Here is a 14771-nt window from a genome sequence, read left to right as displayed (position 1 = left end):
CTTCATCTTAAATCTTGAACTCGTTTTGGATAGATTTAATTATGGTGACAAGGAGAGTATGGACTTTCTTTCACTTTTAAATGGCCGACCCTTCCCTTAGACGGAAGTGTGTTTAGGCTTTTAGTAATTATATCACGTTATAGATTTTCCTCTATATATTTTATATCTCTCCGCCTTTATTAGGCCTCTTCGATTAACTTTCCATTTATTATAAACATATAAAAAATAATTTTAATGTTTTGTTTATATAGACCTTTCCTGAGAGTAGGCGGTCCTAACTTGGAAACCGAAGTTAATCAACGTTGAGCCCTTTATATCGTAATTAGCTTTTAAAGAGCTAAGGATTTAAAACTTTTTAAAGGTAATATTTTATGAAAGAATTTCTTTGATAGTCTTTGTACTGTTTTCAAAGATGAACTAACGTTTAGTTTATTTATGCTACGCAGTTGTTGACGTTCAGGACGTTCAACATGCGCTCTATCGTTACGATAGAGAGAGAGTGTATCACGGTTTCACTTTGCAGTAAGAGTAAATCGATTCTAACGTTTTGTTCATTCTTTCTTAGCTTAAATGTTTTAAATTCTATTTTAAAGGAACTTTTTATTTGAAAAACCTTTCAGTTTTTTCCTTTAGTCAAATAACATGTTTTTCTGACGAAATATAATTGGGCTCTTCTCTTAGGTGCGAAATCAAGAGAGAAAGAGAGAGAGAGATAGAGACGGAGGGAGAGAGAGTAGAGAAAACGTTCTGTTCAAGCGGGTAACGTTGTTCTCGAGTTACTCTCGTCCCTAGTCGCTGTACGGGGAGGAAGGATAAAACGTTTTAGTTTTTTATTCTCGTCCCCAGGCTATGTGCGGTGAGAGATTGAAAACGTAGTTATATGAACTAGTGTTTAGTCTCTTTCCCAGCCACTGATTTTTTTATCTTAAAATTTGTTTTCTGTTTTTTGCTGGTATTAATGAGCTTGCATTATACGACTGATTTCGCAATTACTACCTTTTAATGAAGGGTAGAATTGCGTGTTTCAGGTAGAAATCAGTAAAAGTTTCGATTTCAGTGAAATAAGTGCAAAACAGAAAATCGAAGTGATAAAGTGATATGCGCAAAGTGTTACAGTGTTGCGTCCGAGGGTTCGTCTGTTCGTGCCTGTCGTTCACCTAGTCCGGGACCTCTTACATGCTCCCAAGCCCAGGGGAGAAGTAATGTCAAACGACTTATGGGTTCGAGAGGCCTTGACCAACGAACAGACGTTTTCCCTCTATGGTATCGGGTGTATCTTACCAAGATCTCCCCTACCATAAGACGAGAGAGACGTTGTTTCTCCTCGTCATCCGAAGGCTTTTCGCATAAGAAACCTGTCACAAGGTTTCGAAGCCCTTAAGCGAAAGTCAGTCCTTTCAGGACAGGTCCAGCGTCCTGGTTACAACCATTAGGACAGCTCTGACCCTATGCAGTCATCGGATAACTGCTCGCCGCCTAACAAAAGCGTAACACAGACTCTGAGAGTCTTTTTTTTGTAGGCAAAGTGTTGCGGTCACAGACGTTACCCTCGTCTCTTACCACAACCATTTCCGTTGATCCTCTATGGGTTGTATGGCAAGACATGCAGTATATGCTTGCCTCCCTTATGGAAGACTATTCTGCCGATTAGTCCGTTGAGTCTAGCCGTTTATCTCATTGATATCCTGGCTTTCAGCCAACCTAACGTTCCTTTGTGCTTACTGTTGACGTTGGCGTAGCTTAGTCACGTCAGTCAGGTTGTTTAGAACCACACTCGATGCGGTCTCGTGTGGTTTTTCAGCCGCATTTGGACGTTAGGCCACTTGCTGATGCTCCTGTTGACGTTCAAGACGTTCACTAACAATCGGAGTTGACATGTTTTGACGCTGTGCGTCAACCTCCGCATTCTAGAGTTGTTTTGACTGCTCAGTCTAGGCAGTCAAAACAGTCTCGAGTGGACGCTGTGCGTCCTCACGCACCTGTTGTGGTTGACAGTTCAGTTGTTGACAGTTCACAGACTGTCAAGCAGTTACATGACATTGCGTTCTGGTCCGCTACTAATGCACCAGTGAGTGTGGACTCTGCTTGTAAAGCATTGCCACCACGGTAGCTCTCTCCCTTGCTTGAGACTCAGCTTTTATCGGACAAGGTTCCTGTAGATGAGGAAGTTGCTGTTCCCCCTCCTACTGATATTCCCTTGAGGACTCTGTCAGATGGAGAGGAGCCTAAAGCTGCTTAGCCTCCTATGGACTTTAATTAAATCATGATGGTTTTTTTTAAGGATCTTTGTCCGGATCTTTTTGTAACTGCTGCTCCTCGTTCGCCTAAACGTCAGAACTTACACTAGGCCTAGCTACTTCGAAGCCGTTGTTTTTAAGCTAGTGCTCTCTCGCTCTCCTAGAGAGCTTTACGTTGGCTAGGCGACTGGTTTTTCACCAGGAGAAGTTTGGGGGATACAGCCTTTGCTTTCCCTTCTTTTAAACTGTTTATAGAGCGAGAGTCTGATATGACACGAGAGAAGTTCTCGGCTTGGGAGTTCATGCCTCTGCCCAGATAGACTTCTCAATTCTCGTAGACTCTCCCTGGCGCCTGGCCAGGAGACGCTCCAAGTTGTTTACAGGTCAACTTCACAGCTGTTTTCGAGCCTTTGAAGTTTTGCTGTACAATTATGTCACGCATAACAAGGCTTTCAGGGATGGTAAACGGTACCGCCTCAGTCGCTAACCCCGTCTGTTGCCACACCTGCTCCCGTAGACCCTAAATGGGCTTTGCTGCAAGACATGCAGTCCAAGCTTGCGTCCTTGATAGAGGACTTTAATGCGGAGAAGGTTGCTACCGAACCTTCTGGCCAACAACCTTCCAACCGGTCGGTTGTGCGCCCTGTTGACGCTGAGGTAACCTACTCGCGTCTGCCAGTTGAGGTGGTTCCTCCACCGATGCGACCCAGTGTGGGTTGCCAGCCGCACGTTGACGTTAAGCGACGCTCGGAGGTGGTTGTTGACGTTCAGGACGTTCAACAACCAGCAGAGGTGACTTGTTTTGACGCAGTGCGTCAACCTCAGCAACCCAGTAGGGTGTTGACTGCACCCCAGACGGTCTAGACAGTCTCAGGTTGACGCTGTGCTTCCTCGCGCACCCATGGTTGTTGACAGTTCACAGACTGTGCAGCAGTTCCATGATATTGCGTCCGGCTCCGTCACGCATCCACCAGTGCGACCGGACTCAGCGAGCCAGACGTTGCCCACTCCGTTGCCGTTTCCTCATCAGTTTTCGGATGAGGAACCCTCTGATGAGGACGTTGCTGAACAACAAGACGATCAGCCCCCAGAATAGATCAAGCCCTGCTATCCATCCAGAAGATGCTGAAGAAGGAACGCTGCTCAGTCAGGCTGTGGATGAGTCTGGTAGGGACGCTGTCATCCGTGGAACAATTTGTGTCACTAGGAAGACTACACCTCCGTCCTCTTCAATACCATCTAGCTTTTCACTGGAAAAAGGACAAGACGCTAGAAGCGGTCTCGATCCCGGTTTCCGAAAAGATAAAGTCTTGTCTGACTTGGTGGAAGGACAATATCAACCTAAGAGAGGGTCTTCCCCTGGCTGTTCAGACTCCCAACCACGTTCTCTTCTCGGACGCATCGGACGTGGGCTGGGGCGCGACACTAGACGGTCGGGAATGCTCAGGACTGTGGAACTCGAGTCAGAGGAGCATGCATATCAACTGCAAGGAGCTGTTGGCAGTACATCTGGCCTTGAAAAGCTTCAAGTCTCTCCTTCGAGGCAAAGTGGTGGAAGTTAACTCGGACATCACCACGGCCTTGGCGTACATCTCCAAACAAGGAGGTACCCACTCACTGACGTTGTACGAGATCACAAGGGACCTGCTCATCTGGTCAAAAGGTCAAGACATCTCCCTAGTAACGAGGTTCATCCAAGGCGACTTGAACGTCATAGCAGATTGTCGAGGTCGGAAAGGGCAAGTAATTCCAACCGAATGGACCCTCCACAAGGATGTGTGCAAGAGACTTTGGGCCACTTGGGGTAAAACCATCCATAGATCTCTTTGCAACCTCGCTGACCAAGAGGCTTCCAATCTATTGCTCTCCAGTCCCGGACCCAGCAGCAATACATATAGATGCTTTCCTCCTAGATTGGTCACATCTGGATCTCTACGCATTCCCACCGTTCAAGATTGTCAACAAGGTACTGCAGAAGTTCGCCTCTCACGAAGGGACAAGGTTGACGTTAGTTGCTTCCCTCTGGCCCGCGAGAGAATGGTTCACCGAGATACTTCGATGGTTAGTAGACGTTTCCAGTAGTCTTCCTCTAAGGGTAGACTTTCTACGTCAGCCACACGTAAAGAAGGTACTCCAAAGCCTCCACGCTCTTCGTCTGACTGCCTCCAGTCTATCGAAAGACTCTCGAGAGCTAGAGGCTTTTCGAAGGAAGCAACCAGTGCGATTGCTAGAGCAAGGAGAGCTTCTTCCATTAGAGTCTACCAATCGAAGTGGGAAGTCTTCCGAGACTGGTGCAAGTCAGTTTCTGTATCCTTGACCAGTACCTCTGTAGCTCAAATAGCTGTTTTTCTCTTATACCTGAGAAAAGGACGATCCCTTTCAGCTCCCACTATCAAGGGCTACAGAAGCATGTTGGCATCGGTCTTCCGGCATAGAGGCTTAGATCTTTCCAAACATAAAGATCTGTAAGACCTCCTTTAGTCTTTTGAGACCACCAAGGAGCGTCGTTTGGCTACCCCTGGATGGAATTTAGACGTGGTACTAAGATTCTTCATGTCAGACAGGTTGGAGCCGTTACAATCAGCCTCCCTGAAAGATCTCACTCTTAAGACTCTTTTCCTGGTATGCTTAGCCTCGGCTAAAAGAGTCAGTGAGATTCATGCCTTCAGCAAGAACATAGGATTTTCGTCAGAAAAAGCCACTTGTTCGCTACAACTTGGTTTTCTAGCCAAAAATGAGCTGCCTTCTCGGCCTTGGCCTAAATCTTTCGATATCCCCAGCTTATCGGAGATCGTAGGCAATGAACTAGAAAGAGTCTTATGCCCTGTTAGAGCTCTTAAGTTCTATTTAAAGCGTACTAAACATTTACAAGGCCAATCTGAAGCTTTATGGTGTTCAGTTAAGAAACCATCCTTGCCTTTGTCAAAGAATGCTTGGTCAGACTTTATCAGATTGTTAATACGAGAAGCTCATTCACATCTGAGTGAGGAAGACCGAACTTGCTTAAGGTGAAGACGCACGAAGTTAGAGCTGTAACAACTTCCGTGGCCTTTAAGCAAAATATATCTCTGCAAAGTATAATGGACGCAACCTATTGGAGAAGCAAGTCAGTGTTCGCGTCATTTTACTTGAAAGATGTCCAGTCTCTTTACAAGAACTGCTACACACTGGGACCATTCGTAGCAGCGAGTGCAGTAGTGGGGGAGGGTTCAACCACTACAATTCCCTAATTCCATACCCTTTTAATCTTTCTCTTGAAATGTTTATTGTTGTTTTTTGGGTTGTCCGGAAGGCTAAGAAGCCTTTCGCATCCTGGTTGATTTGGCGGGTGGTCAAAGTCATTTCTTGAGAACGCCTAGATTAGGGGTTTTGATGAGGTCCTGTTGTATGGGTTGCAACCCTTGATACTTCAGATCCTAGGGGTCGATCAGCATCCTAAGAGGATCGCGAGGCTCCGTAAGGAAGACGTACTTAAAAGGCAGAGAAATTGTTCAAGTCGACTTCCTTACCAGGTACCTATTTATTTTGTTTTTGTTATTTTGATAACTTCTAAAATGAAATAAAAACTCTTAGCTCATAAAAGTGTAAACATATATTGCTGGTCTCTACCCACCCCCCTGGGTGTGAATCAGCTATTATAATCACCGGCTAAGTTAAATATTGAAAAATGTTATTTTGATAATAAAATAAATTTTTGAATATACTTACCCGGTGATTATAAATTAAAGGACCCTCCCTTCCTCCCCAATAGAGACGCAGTGGAACGAGGAGAAAATTGAGTTCTTTGTTTACATTGAGTACTGGGTATCTGGACGACAGATGGCGCTGTTGGGCACACCCGCAACCTGTTTAGCGATCGCTGGCGAGTTTTTACCGTAGAGTTGTCTGTCGGGCAACAGGGTTGCAGCTATTATAATCACTGGGTAAGTATATTCAAAAATTTATTTTATTATCAAAATAACATTTTTCATACTTCATCTTGGTCCTCATCATACGTTTTTTCTTCTCACTACCAACATTACCACTCGCTTTCTTAGGACCTATCAGTTATAACAAAGAATGTTGACAAATAGTGAAAATAATGGAACTACAACATGGGAGATGTGTACAGAAGTTGACGACCACGTGAACTGATCGAGTGATGCGGGCTTAGCGAACGCTCACCCATTTAGCGTTAGCTCTGTAAACGTGCTCATACTGTATCTCAAAATTGTTCGTATCACAATGCTAAATTTGGAGGCTGGCTTGTATCCCGGAAAGCTTGTATGTCGAGGCATTACTGTACAGTACATGTACTCTATACAGTGAACCCTTGTTTATCGCGGTAGATAGGTTCCATACGCGGCCGCGATAGGTGAAAATCCGCGAAGTAGTGACACCATATTTACCTATTTATTCAACATGAATATTCAGACTTTTAAAACCTTCCCTTGTACGTAGTACTGTTAACAAACTACCCTTTAATGTACAGAACACTTAATGCATGTACTACAGTACCCTAAACTAAAACAGGCACAAATATTAAATGCAATTTTATATCATGCGTTTCCTAAACACGCTAAAAAGCACGTTAAAAAATGGCAACCAATGTTTTGTTTACATTTATCTCTGATCATAATGAAGAAACAAACTGGAGGTAGAGCTTTGCTTATTACCCAGACATATTTCCCATACTATTCCCTTAGAACTACATCACATCTTCCTACTTTAGATAGATATATATATATATATATATATATATATATATATATATATATATATATATATATATATATATATATATATATATATATATATATATATATATATATATATATATATATGTATGTATATATATATATATATATATATATATATATATATATATATATATATATATGTGTGTGTATATATATATATATATATATATATATATATATATATATATATATATATATATATATATATATATATATATATATATATATATATATATATATATATATATATATTTATATGTATACACATATACATACCTACATATATACATAAATACATGCATACATACATATATATATATATATATATATATATATATATATATATATATATATATATATGTTACTGTATATATATGGGTTATGGAAAAAATCCGCGAAGTGGTGAATCCGCGATGGTCGAACCGCGAAGTAGCGAGGGTTCACTGTAGTATGGAAATCCACAAGTAGAATTAACAATCTTGTCTCCTCCATCTGCTCCCCTCTTCATATGCGAGCCACTTCTTTTGAATAGGAACTTTGACCTAGTTACACACTAATGTTAGCTGTTCAAAATGACAATGTAGAGAGCAATGCCATCAGTGCATCTCTTCTTACTGTGCCCCGTTGACATTACTTTAGGTTTTTGCAGCATCCTTTTGGCTCTTAACCCTGCCTACTTTTTGACATTTTATTTCACCTCTGTTCTTGTTCTCTTCCATTGTACTCTCCAGCCTCTTAAATTACACATCACATTGCCAATGTGTATTCCAGCACTGGGCCAACCCAAATTCTATAAAAGTCCAAAAGTATCAAGTAGAATTCTCCTGCTACTGATTTACTTGTCCATCAATGCTTATTTCTCCTGCTACTAATTTACTGGTCCCTCAATGCTTATTACTCCTGCTACTAATTTACTGGCCGCAGGGGCATAAAAACAAGAATAGTGCCAACGTTATCTCTGCGTGTCGTAAGAGGCAACTAAAAGGGACGGGACGAGGGGGCTAGGAACCTCCTCTCCTGTATCTACATCCTGTGAGACATCGACAAAGAGATGGAGCTGGGGGGAGAGTGACTGCTCCCCGCACTCTAGTTTTGGGGTGTTTGAATGTGCGTGGATGTAGTACGATAGAGAGTAAAAGATGTGAAATTGGAAGTATGTTTAGGAATAGAAGGATGGATGTATTAGCCTTGTGTGAGACGAAGATAAAAGGAAAGGGTGAAGTGATGTTTGGTGAAATGTCTGGTAGAGTGTCTGGGATTGAAAGGGGAAGAGCGAGAGAGGGTGTGGCTTTATTGCTGAGTGAATGGATGACAGGTAAAGTAGTGGAATGGAAGGAGATATCATCTAGGTTAATGTGGGTAAGGGTTAGGTTGGGTAGGGAATGTTGGGCGTTTGTCAGTGCGTATGGGCCAGGTAGTGAGAAAAGTGAAGAAGAGCGGAATGAGTTCTGGAATGAATTAAGTAGGTGTGTAGAAGGACTGGGTAGAAGGAATTATGTAGTTGTCATGGGTGACTTAAATGCTAGAGTGGGCGCTGGAGAGGTAGAAGGTGTCATTGGGAAGTATGGCGTACCAGGTGAAAATGAGAGTGGTGAGAGACTGGTAGATATGTGTGCTGAGCAAGAGATGGTGATAAGTAATAGCTTTTTCAAAAAGAAAGATAAAAATAAGTATACATGGGTAAGAGTGGCAAATGGAAGAGTAGTAGAAAGGGCATTAATGGATTATGTGTTGATAACTAAAAGAATGTTTGGAATATTGAAAGACGTGCACGTGTTTAGGGGTATGGCTAACGGTATGTCTGATCATTTTTTGGTGGAAGGAAAATTAGTTGTAGCAAAAGAGTGGGGGAATAGAGTAGGTGGATGTAAAAGGGAGGTAGTGAGGGTTGAAGAGCTAATAAAACCGGGGGTAAAAAGTAAATATCAGGAAAGGTTGAAAATGATATATGACGAAGTGAAAGTAAGAGAAACTGGCAATTTAGAGGAGGAGTGGAAGTTAGTAAAAGAAAATTTTGTTAGGATTGCAAGTGATGTGTGTGGAAAGAAGGTTGTTGGAGGCAGCATGAGGAAGGGCAGTGAATGGTGGAATGAAGGAGTGAAGGTAAAAGTGGAAGAGAAAAAGAGGGCTTTTGAAGAATGGCTGCAGAGTAATAGTATAGAGAAGTATGAAAAATATAAAGAGAAAAATGTGGAAGTAAAGCGCAAGGTACGTGAGGCAAAGAGGGCAGCTGACCTGAGTTGGGGTCAGGGATTAGGTCATTCATATGAAGAGAATAAGAAGAAGTTTTGGAAAGAAGTGAAGAGAGTAAGGAAGGCTGGCTCAAGAATGGAAGAGACAGTGAAAGATGGAAATGGAAGGTTGTTAAAAGGAGAGGAGGCAAGGAAAAGATGGGCGGAATATTTTGAAAGTTTACTGAATGTTGAGGATAATAGGGAGGCAGATATAATTGCTGTTCCAGGTGTTGAGGTGCCAGTGATGGGAGATGAGAATGAGAGAGAGATTACAATAGATGAAGTGAGGAGAGCACCAGATGAAACGAAAGTAGGAAAAGCATCGGGTATGGATGGTGTGAGAGCTGAGATGTTGAAGGAGGGGGATGTGACTGTACTTGAATGGTTGGTGAGATTGTTTAATATGTGTTTTGTGTTGTCAATGGTACCAGTAGATTGGGTTTGTGCATGTATTGTACCACTATATAAGGGTAAGGGAGATGTGCATGAGTGTTGTAATTCAAGAGGTATTAGTTTGTTAAGCGTAGTTGGAAAAGTGTATGGTAGAGTATTGATTAATAAGATCAAGGATAAAACAGAGAATGCAATCTTGGAAATACAGGGTGGTTTTAGAAGAGGTAGGGGTTGTATAAAAGGGATTTTGACGTAGGAAAAATCTATTTCTGGGCGAAGGACCTGTGCCGCCCAGTGAATAAGCTCCATTTAGCACTTATTCTTAGGTAATTTACTGCTAAATATACCAGAGAAAAAATGTAAAGGAGTGCTAGGTTAACTAGCTCGCTCACCTATTGGTGTCGGTATAAAATTGGGCGTATATTCCAGAGGTCCCGCACTATTTAGATTAATCCACGACAGAAAACCCCAATAGAGGAGAGCCGTTCAACCTCACTCGGTACTACTAACAATGCATCCGCTCAGAACCCAACTCCTTAGCACCCAAAGTTTGGGGACTCCAAGGGAGAGGAGCTGGGAGGGTTCACTGGGCGGCACAGGTCCTTCGCCCAGAAATAGATTTTTCCTACGTCATAATCCCTTTTCTGGGCTCGAACCTGTGCCGCCCAGTGAATCTATACAAGAGAAAAATGTCACCAAACTTGCAAAATAAAGGAAAAAACATAAGCGTAAGGGAAATACAGGATGCTTTTAATCAGAGATGAGTGCCAAAAAACAATTATAAGGGTATCTTAAATATGAACATAAATCCAATAAGGTAGGTATAATAATGCCGTGAGTGATAATATATACAGATACTCAGGAGCATAAAATTTACAAATATAATAACAGTATTCAGGTGCGAGACCAACGAATACAATAGGGTATAAATGAGGCAGGTAAGAGGGAGAGATAAAGAGTCAAGGCATTAACCTGTGAGTTACTTGGGAGTAACTACGCTCCCTGCGGCTACTGTAGAAAATTTTAGGGCTTCCAAATGTTTAAGGTAGTGTTTCTTGAACACTGACGGTGATTTCCACCCTGTATACCTGGAAAGGTCTGTAAAATTCATGTGGTGAAAGAAGTTCACCGAGGTAGCAACCGCCCTGATATCATGTGCAAGAGGAAAAGAGTCAGGGTTAACTTGTTTAATAAAATACAAAATTTGTTGCCTGATCCCTTTAATAGTAATGGTACCGCCTTGTTTTCTAACGAATAGAGGCCCCGAGGAGTTAGAGGAGGTCCGGGATAAATAAGACCTAAGAGTAGTGACAGGGCACAGAGACGGATCTTGCGTGAGGGGAACAATTTTCCAGGAGGTCCATCTGTTTTGAGGGTCTTCATTCTTAGCCAAAAAGAATTTGTTAGGAGAAAGAAGGACCTCTCCTGAAGGCAGAAAGTCAATATGACCCGGGTCTCTCGACAAGGCTGCCAATTCAGAAATTCTTGCCCCGGAAGCCAAGCTCACCAGGAAAAGTGTTTTCCTGAAAAGGGGCATGTAATCACAAGAACTGTTAATGGTATCAGAAGCCAATTTGAGTACGTCATTAAGGAACCAGGTCACCGGGGTAGGACGAGTAACCGGTTTCAGTCTGGCACAAGCTTTCGGAATTGAAGCTAACAAAGAGTCGGTTAAGTCTATGTTAAAACCCACTAGGAAGATCTTTTTCAGAGCCGATTTAATAGTGGTGATAGTATTGGCTGCCAGACCTGATTCTAATAAAGATCTAAAGAAAGTGACTGTAAGGTTCAAGTTCATACAGTTCACGTCTGAGTCTATTAAAAATTTTGCCAACTTTTTAACTGCAGAGTCATACTGGCGGATGGTGGAATCCCGTTTATCCGATTCTAGGAACAAGGTGTTTTGAGGATCAATATTGGCACCATGCATAGCCGCAAACTTCATAAAGTCCATAAAGTTAGGGCGCTCTGAATGTTTGAGAAAGCGTACACAACGCGTGTTTGTACTATCTGAGACAGAACCGGATTGGGTATCGGGTGAGGGTATAGTCTCAACTCCCGCAGGAGAGGATACCAGTTGCTCTTGGGCCAGTTGGGTGCGACCAAGGCTACTTGTCCCTTGAAGGATCTCAGTTTGTCTAGAACTTTCAGCAAAAGATTCACCGGGGGAAAGAGATAAATCTTTTCCCAGTTGTCCCAATTCTGTGACATGGCGTCTGTGGCGTAAGCCTGAGGGTCTAGATTGGGAGCCACATATACTCTCAATTTGTGGTTGGATTCCGTGGCGAAGAGGTCCACTTGGAGACCGGGAACCTGAGAGAGAATCCACCGAAATGACTTTAGATCGAGTGACCATTCCGATTCTAGAGGGGAGGTCCGGGACAGGGCGTCTGCCACTACATTCCGGACTCCCGCCAGGTGGACAGCTGAAAGATGCCAACGGTTCGAGGCTGCTAGGGAGAATATGGCTACTAGAACATGGTTCAGAGGCCCTGACTTTGACCCGCCTCTGTTGAGGCAGCGGACCACCACTTCGCTGTCGAGGACCAGACGAAGGTGTTGTTTCTTGGGAAGAGCGAGACGTTTCAGGGTTAGAAGAACTGCCATGGCCTCTAGCACATTGATGTGAAAATGGCGGAACAAGGGAGTCCAAAGACCTTGAACTTTCTTGAGCTGAGAATAGCCGCCCCAACCTGATAAGGATGCGTCTGTGTGAATGATTAATTCCGGAGGCGGAAATCGAAGGGGAACTGACTTTGACAGACTGTTTGCTCTTGTCCAAGGAAGAAGTCTTTCCCGTAGAATGGGAGGAAGGCGGACTTTCCTGTCCCGGAGCTTCCGGTTCGCCCTCGAACGCCAGACACGATTGATATCTTTCAATTTTGCCTTCAGAAGAAGATCCGTCACTGAGGCAAACTGAAGGGACCCCAGAATCCTCTCTTGGAGTCGTCTGGAATTTACTTTGTCTTTGAGAAAGCGTTTGGTGTTCCTTGCAATCTCTAACCTCTTGGGTCTGGGAAGACACAGAGTATGAGATATAAGATCCCATTGCAGGCCGAGCCATTGGAACTTCGATTTTGGAAGAAGACGGGACTTCTTGAAGTTGATCTGGAAGCCTAGAGATTGAAGATAATGGATGACTTTGTGAGTGGCTTTTAGGCAATTTTGGGAGGTGTCTGACCAAATGAGCCAGTCGTCCAGATAGGCTACTACTTGAATCCCTTGATTCCTGAGTTCCTGAACAGCGACTTCTGCTAACTTTGTGAAGATCCTTGGGGCGATGTTGAGCCCGAAAGGCATCACCTTGAAGGAGTAACTTTTGTCCCCTAAGCGAAAGCCTAGGTACGGACGGAAGTGTCTCGCTATCGGGACGTGATAGTAGGCGTCTGTAAGATCGATAGAGGTGGTGACGGCCCCACGGGGAAGTAAGGTCCGCACCTGCGAGACGGTAAGCATTCGAAACTTGTCGCATTGAATGGACAAGTTGAGAAGGGATAGATCTAGAATCACTCTTCTCTTGTCTGAATCCTTCTTCGGGACACTGAACAGCCGACCTTGAAACTTCAGATGTTTCGTTTCTTGTATGGCGTTCTTTTGTAAAAGATCCTGGACAAATTCGACCAGGTCCGGAGTGGAATGTTGATGAAATTTGTTCGGAGGAGGAGGTCCTTGAATCCAACTCCACCCCAGTCCCTTGGAGATGATACTGAACGCCCAGGGACTGAACCTCCATTTGTTGCGGAAGGCATAGAGCCTCCCCCCTACCTGCTGCACCTCAGTATTGGTTTGAGGAGTTGCCTCCACGTCCGCCTCGGAAGTTCTTTCCTCTGCGAAAGGCTCTTCCCCTGCCTTTGTTCTGGTTAGCGCCACGGTGGTAGCCTCTACCTCTACCATAACTCTGGGAAGAGCTATGAGCCTCGTAAGACTGGTTAAAGGCAGGGGAAGTGGCGGAGGCACCAGAAAGCTGGCTCTTAGGTAGCAGAACGGTGACATAGTCATCCAAAGGAGCCTGAGAGGTGGAAGGCTGTGCAGGGACAACAGAAGATGGAGGAAGAGGCAGCCGGAAGTTGGATGAAGCACTCTGCTGTTGCCTGAACTGGGTGGAGGTATATGGTCTAAGCTTCTTCCTACCCCGGGCTTGATAATTTGCGGGGTCATACTTGCGTTTAGGGGTCAAACCCCAACGGGCTTTAAGGCTCTGATTAACCCTAGTGGCCTCCGCCAAGACTTCCTCTACGAGATCCTCGGGGAAGAGATTTGAACCCCAACAGGAGGACCGGATGAGTTTATTAGGTTCATGCCTAATCGTCGCCTCAGCTAGGACATGCTTGCGACATCTGCGTTTAGCAGTAGCGAAGTCATACAAGTCATAATATAAAGACTGTAACGTAGCCTTGTTGAGAGACTTAAAAATACTCTCCGTATCGTAAGTCAAGGCTATCGACTCCGTGGATGTGGCCAGGTTTAGAGTACGGCCCACACGTAGACGGGAATCATATTCCTGTTTAATGAGGGATTCCGGGAGACGGGGAAGCTTCTCACTAAACAAAACTGAGGCACAGTCTGCTGCAAGCTTGCCGGAGGTAAAGGTGGTATGGACGTTGTCCCAACACTCAATACCTGAGGGAAGAAGGAGGGAGATTGGATCCACCTCTCGGATGGGAGGCAAGGGCTTCTCCTCCAGAGCATATTGAAAGGCAAGCTCTGCCACCTTATTGACGCATGGAGTCAAGGTGTTCTTGTCCATTAAGAACATCGTAAAGGAGCTTTTATAAGGCGTCAGCATGGTGTTAGTGCAGCCGATGTCGTTCAAAAATCTGGCCCAAACAGATTGGGCTTGCTCCTTCGGGAAGATGACCGTCTCTTTGGGGACCTTGTCTAATCGAACTAAAGCTTCCTCGGTAAGCCTGGCATAACCATGAAATGGAAATGCCAGACCAGGAGGAAAGAATTCAAAGTCCTCTAGAGGACGAGTGCCAAGGCCCTCCAGAGTCAACATTCCGTCTGAGAACGGGGAATGAAGAGCCATACGCCAGGGGTTGTTCTTGGCAAACGGCGGGAGCTTAGAGGCATCCGGGATGAGAGAGCTTTGGACTCTCTCCGGAGCTCCTTGCTCTAAAGCCCCAATTCTCTGACCGAAGTTAGAGAACATCGTGTCCATCCTCGAC

The sequence above is a fragment of the Palaemon carinicauda genome, chromosome 3 (genome assembly GCF_036898095.1).
Source record: "Palaemon carinicauda isolate YSFRI2023 chromosome 3, ASM3689809v2, whole genome shotgun sequence".
NCBI lineage: Eukaryota > Metazoa > Arthropoda > Malacostraca > Decapoda > Palaemonidae > Palaemon > Palaemon carinicauda.
Note: the sequence above shows the minus strand (reverse complement) of the source record.